The following is a 9,377-nucleotide window of genomic DNA, read 5'->3' as shown; positions in this document are numbered from 1 at the left end:
TTGTTGATTCTCTAAATGGGGAGGAGGAAATCCCGCAGGACCCGGAGAGAGATCCACGGGGAGAGAGCGAGGCGCGCAAACTCCAAATATACAGCAGCAGGCGCCAGGGTCTGGGTCGAACCCATGCGCTGCATACCAGGCGAGGGAGTTACTATCTCGCCATCGTGGCACTCATATATATACATATATTTTTTAAAGCCCACAAAAAATATCTATCGCACTTTACAATGATGGAAACGCCGATAAATCCTATCGGAGATGTTGGTGGTTAAAGCCACGGCATTGCTGTGCGCATTCCTACAGGCGATGGGGTCCGTCCATAAATGACGTCACGCACCTGGGGGGGGTCAAACATTTGTGACGATGTGTGACGAGGGGGGGTGAGAAATGTGACGTCACATCAAACTTTACATAAATATAGACAACACGTTCTACTTAATTAAATTGACTTTTAAATGTTTTTTCCTACAACATCAGAGTGCAGCGGTACATTAAATACGCACTACAATGACAATAGTTTAAAGCGATTTGAAGCATGTTTTTTTTTTTGGGGGGGGGGCAGAGCTTTGTGACGTCATATTTCAGGGGGGGGGTCTGACTTTTTGTGACGCCGTGTGACGATGGGGGGGGGTAAAAAAATCGTCCAAAACCGCGTGACGTCATTTATGGACGACCCCTAAGCGCGCGGCACTGCCGAGTGTTGCAGTTTGTCTTTAACTCGGAAACAATCCGGGTGAGTCACAATGGGGAATGTTGGGCGGGGGGGGCGCTAAGAGAGTCGAGGGGAAGGAATCGAACATATATAATATACAGTGCTCCCCACACCCCCCAAGCTAAAATAGCTGCCCCTGCTTCTCACCCAGCCACTGTTAAACTTCACCCGCCCTTTATACGACTGCCGCGGAGTAGCGAGGAACATGCGTTGGAACGATCTTAGCTTCTTTGTATGTTTAAACGGCCGAGAGCAATGCAGGCAACAAGGAGAAGGAGAAGAAGTCGCAGCCGTCTGTGGACGAGCGTGCCCCGGGGGGAGAACTGTCTCGGTCTGTGGCTGTCCCAGGCACTCGCCGGCAGAACACCGCGGCAGATGTGGCCGGGACGCCGTGGGTCACTCACGGGGGGGGGGCTGTTACGACGGCCCGTGGCGGAAATGCCTGGCCCAGGGGCCGCTGGAGGCTCATTCTTTGGTTCTTTCGGTAAAGTCACGTAGATGGAAACAAATAAAGTTAATAAAATAATTTTTATATTTACGTTTATTATTTTATTGACTTTTAATTTTTATTTACTTTTATTTTATTTATTTGTATTTTTTTATTGACTTTTAATTTGTATTTACTTTTATTTTTTCTATCTATCTAGATTCTAGAACATGAATTCCTGCAGTCACGAAAGTTTTAAGTCAAAATTTTACCGCTGGAGGCTTGTCGGGTTTGCAGTGGATGGTTATACCTGAAACGGGTCCTGATTTGCGAACACGCGTTGACCAGCGTGGTGAAGTGTGGCCGATGTGTGACGTGAGTGTGGAGGGAAGTGGGATGTCGAGACATCCACGTGATGACAGTAGCAATGGTGGAGGCGAGCGGTAGATGGCAGTGCAGCAGTCAAGATTGCCCCGTCTGTCTGTTCGGTCGAATCGGTCTGTTTGGTCGTTCAAAAGATGTGTGCATTGTGTCAAGGTGCACGCGTGTCGGTGTTTCCCACGTCGCATTTCGTGTAAGCAGGGTGAGATAACTCAAGAGACCGGGAGAAAGAGTCTCATTCACAAGAATGGGTGAGTGGGTGGGTGAGGTGAGTGGGTGAGTGAGTGGGTGGGTGAGGTGAGTGAGGTGAGTGGGTGAGTGGGTGAGTGAGTGGGTGAGTGAGTGGGTGGGTGAGTGAGTGGGTGAATGGGTGGGTGGGTGAGTGAGTGAGTGGGTGAGTGAGTTGGTGAGTGAGTTGGTGAATGGGTGGGTGGGGGAGTGTGTGGGTGAGTGAGTGGTTATGGGAGTTCGTGAATTCAAGTCGATTTGCGTTACGGGGTGAGATGAAGACTCAATTTGCAAAAGCGACCAGGATGAAGACTCAATTTGCAAAAGCGACCTTGCACGTGTCACCAAATATGACAAAGGCAAAGCACATACAGCAGGACGGGTGTTGCAAATGAAGACATCTGTGCAAAACAACTGCGTCGAGTGGCTCACGTGTGTGCGCGCGTGCGTGTGTGGGGTGTGTGTGGGGTGTGTGGGGTGCGGTGGTGTAGCGGTTAGCGCACTGCAATACGAATCCGGCGACCCGAGTTCGATTCCCGCTCACGGCCAACACCAGTGACGATCCTGGGCCTCCTGCCCTAGGTCGACTCAGCCTCAAATGAGTACCTGGTGCGATGTGTAAACATCGCCACTGGGGAGACAAAGGCGGCCGGACGTGGTGCTGGCCATCCACCCCCTCGTGTGCCGTGCCGGCCTTCATAGGTGCTCGCTAACCGCACTTGCCCCAACAGTCTATTAAGGCTATACGGGGGATCTTTGTCTTTGGTGGTGATGACTGCTGTTGTTATTCACGAGGCCATTGTTAAAGCCACCAGATGTTTGGCGCGTGCCATTGTGTGCTATACAGATAAGAGTGTGTACATACGCACGCAACACACGCTATACACACACACACGCTACACACACACACACACGCTACACACACACACGCACGCATTAAACACACACGCGTGCATCTATATATATAAAATCGCAAATCTGTCTGTCTGTCTGTGTGTGTGTCTGTGTGTCGCCGGACCATACGCAGTTTCATTGGACGGCGGTTGCCCCTGGCAACGGGTAGCGACGCATTCGCTGCCGGGTGGACGCCATTCTTAATTTCCGTTAAAAATATGCGCACGCATTTGTGGTATAAACTCGATATACCCAGCGTTGCCCGGGGGGAAAATACATTTAAAATCTTATGAAAACTTTCAAACATTACATACCAATGAAAAAACAACTGTGTTATTACTTTTAAAGCCGACGCGCCAAGAATCGATTCTCTGGTTCGCGCAAAGGAATCGAAGGTTGTAGATTCCTTTAGATTCGGACGATTCCCGTTTACTATAAGTTGCTTAAAGTCGATATGAACTGCTACGAACGGGAAATATCCGGCGTTAACCGGGGCAAAAATGTAATTAAAAACTCCTGAAAAAATAAAAAAATAAAATAACAATGAAAATGAAACTCTATCATTCAAAATGTAAACCCCCAACATGCCAGGAATCGATTCTTTGAATCGCACAAAGGACTAATCGAAGGTTGTAAATTACTTTAGGATCGCGCTTCCTGTTTAATATAAGTTGCTTATAGAGTTGATATAAACTGCTACGAATGGGAAATATCCGGCGTTGACTGGGGCAAAAATATAATGGTGAGGGCGGTTGTGAGTGGCGATTGTGAGTGGTGATTAGTGAGTGGTGAGGGGAGGTTGAGTGGTGAGGGTGAGTGGTGAGGGTGAGTGGTGAGGGTGAGTGTTGAGGGTGAGTGGTGAGTGGTGAGGGTGTGATTGGTGAGGATGAGTCGTGAGGGAGAGTGGTGAGGGAGAGTGGTGAGGGTGAATGGTGAGGGTGAGTGGTGAGTGTTGAGGGTGAGTGGTGAGTGGTGATTGGTGAGCGTGTCATTGGTGAGGATGAGTGGTGAGGGAGAGTGGTGAGGGAGAGTGGTGAGGGTGAATGGTGAGGGTGAGTGGTGAGGGTGAGTGTTGAGGGTGAGTGGTGAGTGGTGATTGGTGAGGGTGTGATTGGTGAGGATGAGTGGTGAGGGTGAGTGGTGAGGGAGAGTGGTGAGGGTGTGATTGGTGAGGATGAGTGGTGAGGGAGAGTGGTGAGGGAGAGTGGTGAGGGTGAATGATGAGGGTGAGTGGTGAGGGTGTGATTGGTGAGGATGAGTGGTGAGGGAGAGTGGTGAGGGAGAGTGGTCAGGGTGAATGGTGAGGGTGAGTGGTGAGTGGTGAGGGTGTGATTGGTGAGGATGAGTGGTGAGGGAGAGTGGTGAGGGAGAGTGGTCAGGGTGAATGGTGAGGGTGAGTGGTGAGGGTGAGTGTTGAGGGTGAGTGGTGAGTGGTGATTGGTGAGGGTGTGATTGGTGAGGATGAGTGGTGAGGGAGAGTGGTGAGGGAGAGTGGTGAGGGAGAGTGGTGAGGGTGAGTGGTGAGGGTGAGTGTTGAGGGTGAGTGGTGAGTGGTGATTGGTGAGGGTGTGATTGGTGAGGGAGAGTGGTGAGGGTGAGTGTTGAGGGTGAGTGGTGAGGGTGTGATTGGTGAGGATGAGTCGTGAGGGAGAGTGGTGAGGGAGAGTGGTGAGGGTGAATGGTGAGGGTGAGTGGTGAGTGGTGAGGGTGAGTGTTGAGGGTGAGTGGTGATTGGTGAGGGTGTGATTGGTGAGGATGAGTGGTGAGGGAGAGTGGTGAGGGAGAGTGGTGAGGGAGAGTGGTGAGGGTGAATGATGAGGGTGAGTGGTGAGTGGTGAGGGTGTGTATATATGTAAGGTTATTAAGAAATATATTTTTCACCCGGGCAACGCCGGGTACTTATGCTAGTGCATGTATACAAAAGACAAAGATCCCCCGTATGGATTTTGAAAAATTGTTGGGACAAGTGCTGTTAGCGAGAACGGCACGGCGCACACGGCGGGGTGGATTGGTGGACAGTTCCACACGCGGCCGCCTTTGTCTCTCCCCCTTCCCCCACCATTACTAATGTTCAGATAATCGTCACTAGTGTCGGGCCCTGAGCGGAAATCGAACTCGGGTCGCCGGGTTCGTAGTGCAGTGCGCTAACCACAACGCCACCGCTCCCGCCGGAACTTGGTCCACAGGGTGCATCAGCCCAGTGCCATAACTGTTGCGCCACCGCTCCACACACCACACGATACAAAGACAAAGATCCCCCGTATAGCCTGTAACAGACTGTTGGGGCAAGTTCGGTTAGCAAGCACCTATGAAGGCCGGCACGGCACACGAAGGGGTGGGTGGTCAGCACCACGCCCGACCGTCTTTGTCTCCCCAGTAGCGATGTCTACACACCGCACCAGGTACTCATTTGAGGCTGAGTCGACCTAGGGGAGGCCCAGGACCAGTTCAAATAATCGTCACTGGTGGTGTTGGCCGTGAGCGGGTCGCCGGTTTCGTAGCGCAGCGCTCACCACGACGCTGTCTCGCCACCATCACCACCGCCAGCACCACCGCCATCACCACCAGCACCATCACCGCCAGCACCACCACCATCAGCACACAAAGAGCGACCCTTGCGTGACAGCCTCCGGCACCCCCACCACCCACACGCCGCTCTCAGTGTCATTTAAACAAAGTGAAAGAAGAGAATACATTGGTCAAAAACACCGTGGCCTTAAAATAATAGACGACGTTTCGGGCAATGGCCCTCCTTCATAGAAAATTAATGATTTGTGCCTGCGCAGTGCCGGATGTTATAACGGGGCCCTGGATAAAAAAAAACACACACACAAATTCTTTTTTTATGTTACTTGTATAGTAAAGTAATTGTGTTTATTCTATTTTATATACAGCCAGATAACACGACAAATCGTTAACCTTAAACACCTAGTCGTTCATAAAAGTTGAAGGCAGTATAGTACTATAGTAATAGAGCAAGTGCAGAATCACTGAATCGGCATTGATAGCTTGAAAGCGTTTAGCGCGGAGCCATTGAAAGTGCGGGGCCCGTAGCAGATGTAGTAGCTACTTTGCCTGTGCACCACTGCCAAATGCATAATCACCAAATTATCTATAAGCAGAATTGTGGAGCGTTCAACGCACTGCGCTACGAACTCGGCCCACCCCAGTTCGATTCCCGGCCACGGCGAATACGAGTCAGCGGTGAGTGACAGCTGAGCCGTCTCCCGGAGTTTCCTGCCTCTTCCACAAAGCCCACCCTGACCTGCGCGGTGAAGTATGGCCAAACAGCCCCACCCCAACACGTCCTGGCAGCTTTGCAGAAGTTGAATCTACATGTGTACGTACTGTGCTGTGTTGTAGGTACATGCGCGTGTGTGGACTGTGCTGTACATGCGCCCTTCATCCAGCAGTGGATTTACAAAGGGGTGTTGTGTCCAAGTGTAGCAGCGGCTCGCATACTCAGCTGTAGCCCGGGCCGGTCACTGGAGTTGGATCGCACCAGCGCTGTCAGAGACTAATCATAATACCAGAACCAATTCTGGGTCTCCACACATTCACCAATCCGCCCTGACTCAGCGTGGTGAAGTATGGTCAAACACCCCCCCACCCCCCGCCCCCCAAGAGGAACAGGCCACCATCCAGCAGTGGATTGACAAAGGGCTGCATTGTGTAATGTATTGTGTGGTGCATTGTGTAGTGCATTGTGTAGTGTATTGTGTAGTGTATTGTGTATTGTATAGTGTAGTGCATTGTGGTGTATTGTGTAGTGTATTGTGTAGTACATTGTGTAGTGTATTGTGTCGTGTATTGTGTAGTGTATTGTATAGTGTATTGTGTAGTGCATTGTGTAGTGTATAGTGTAGTGTATTGTCTAGTGTATTGTGGATTGTCTATTGTATTGTGTATTGTATAGTGTAGTGCATTGTGGTGTATTGTATAGTGTATTGTGTAGTGCATTGTGTAGTGTATTGTGTAGTGTATTGTGTAGTGCATTGTGTAGTATATTGTGTAGTGCATTGTTTAGTGTATTGTGTAGTGTGTTGTGTAATGTATTGTGTAGTGCATTGTATAGTGTATTGTGTAGTGCATTGTGTAGTGCATTGTGTAGTGCATTGTGTAGTGCATTGTGTAGTGTATTGTGTAGTATATTGTGCAGTGCACTGCGGCTCTTTAAATATCGAGGAGGGGTATTTTTTGTTGTTGTTGTTGTTACTGAATTCGAACAAAAAAATGTTCCTTCCCGTTATGCAAGTTGCCATTGCGCCCACACACCGCTCGCTGCCATGATGAGCATTGCTCGCGTTACGACATGTCGCTGTGACACAAGCAAGGCCGAGCGCTCGAGACCAACAAAGCGCGCAACCACGACCGCCAACGCTCCCCAACCGGCCCGGATCGAGAGCTCCACTTCTGAGAATTCTGTTGCAGGCGACGGCTTCCTGGCAACGATGACTTAACTTTCAGCGTTTACATTAATTTATTTATTTTTATTACTTAATTTAAATAACATTTTACCGTAAGCCCGCACTGTATTTGATTCGTTAAGACTTGCCTGATGCTGAACCGGGGATACGGTTAATCGCCTTCGCCCTTCTGGCGATTTCTATTTCCGATAGCAATGCGATTGTGGTTTGTTGACATTACTGGTTTACTTCGGTGATGTCGAATCGCTGGAGGAGGAGCGGTGGGTGACGGAAAACGAATTCATCTTCTTTCGTGCGGCCCATGGCGATGCAGAGCAAACAACTTAGACATGTCACATTCAGCTGGTAAAGTCCAGATAAGAGCAGCAGCAGGAGCAGTAGCGGAGTGATCGTGCATCATCATCATCACTGCGGTGATGTCTTCTTCGTATTTGTGGAGCGGTCGTGTTCTGGATGACCGCAGTGATGTCACACTGCTACTTGTTAGTTTTTTTATTTTCCAATGTGTGCATCGGGTATCCGCATCTGCTGCTGTGGTTTGTGCGGGTGGACCGTGAGCATCTTCGCGGATGATCAAAACCAGGACACTTTCTGCCTTGGGTCTTTCACAAAAATCGAATAACAAATTACGAGTGCAAACCCATCGATCGATTCCTTATGCAAAATCACCCATACTGACACGAGGCACCTGTAGAGTGGGCTAGGCGAGGAATCTGTCGTAAAATATTGACTCTCCTCGACTGACCATCACGTAGACCCACCAGCCTCGCCCCCCGCAAGCATATAACACCTGGCAAGCCCCGGTGGCCACCCACCCAAGTACAGTACAATAACCCACCAGGCTCACCACCTGCTGAGCTTGAGTCGATCCCACGAGATCAGACGCAGTGACACAGCCTGGGTCAGGTACGGGCGATTGAGAAAGCGTCCGAACGAGGTGTCAAAGAGTGACCCTGCACGTTATGAAGAATTACCGTGCATACACAAACTCACAAGTTAGACACAACAACAGCAACAGCCGCCATTCGTCACCACAGCGCTTGTGCCAGGCTAGGTACACTTTTAGTCCACGTGAAAAACAAAGATCTCCCGTATAGCCTTAATAGACTGTCGGGGCAAGTGCTGTTAGCGAGCACTGATGAAGGCCGACACGTCACACGAGGAGGTAAGGTAGCCAGCACCACGCCCGGCCGCCTTTGTCTCCCCAGTCGTGATGTTTACACACCGCACCAGGTACTCATTTCAGGCTGAGTCGACCTAGGGGAGGCCCATGACCGATTCAGATAATCGTCACTGGGGTTGGCCGTGAGCGGGAATCGAACCCGAATTGCCGGGTTCGTAGCGCAGCGTAGCGCTCACCGCTACACCACCGCTCCCCACAATTGAAGTCACACCACCGTGAAGTGACACACACCTACAGACACACATACAGCTACAGACACACCTACAGACACATCTACAGACACATCTACAGACACACAACAAAGTTCCCCCGTATAGCCTGTAACAGACTGTAGGGGCAGGTGCTGTTAGCGAGCACCTATGAAGGCCGGAACGGTACACGTGGGGTTGGGTGGGCCAGCACTACGCCCGACCGCCTTTGTCTCCCCAGTGGCGATGTTTTCACATCGCACCGGGTACTCATTTGAGGCTGAGTCGACCTAGGGGAGGCCCAGGACCGGTTCAGATAATCGTCACTGGTGTTGGCCGTGAGCGGGAATCGAACTCGGGTCGCCGGGTTCATAGCGCAGCGCGCTAACCGCTACACTACCGTTCCCCAGGAACCTAGACACACACACACCTACAGACACAGACCACCGTCAAGTGACACACACCTACAGACACACACACCTACACATACACCTACAGACACACCTACACACACACACCTACAGACACAGACCACCGTCAAGTGACACACACCTACAGACACACACACCTACGGACACAGACCACCGTCAAGTGACACACACCTACAGACACACACAACTACACACACACCTACAGACACCTCTACACACACACACCTACAGACACACGCCCACACACACACACGCCCACACACACACACCTACAGACACACATACCTACACACACGCCCACACACACACAACTACAGACAACAACAACAACCGCCATTCGCCACTAAGTGGCGGTGACGTCACCACGACGCTTGTGCCAGGCCATGTGCACCCTGAGGCCACGTGAAGTGTCGAACGCCCGCTGGCAGGAGGTCACGGGGCAGACCCAGGTGCCACGGGTCGACTGACCGAGATGACCGAGATGACTGGCTGATGCACCACCTGTG

This window comes from Lampetra fluviatilis, chromosome 20 (genome assembly GCF_964198595.1).
Source record: "Lampetra fluviatilis chromosome 20, kcLamFluv1.1, whole genome shotgun sequence".
NCBI lineage: Eukaryota > Metazoa > Chordata > Hyperoartia > Petromyzontiformes > Petromyzontidae > Lampetra > Lampetra fluviatilis.
Note: the sequence above shows the minus strand (reverse complement) of the source record.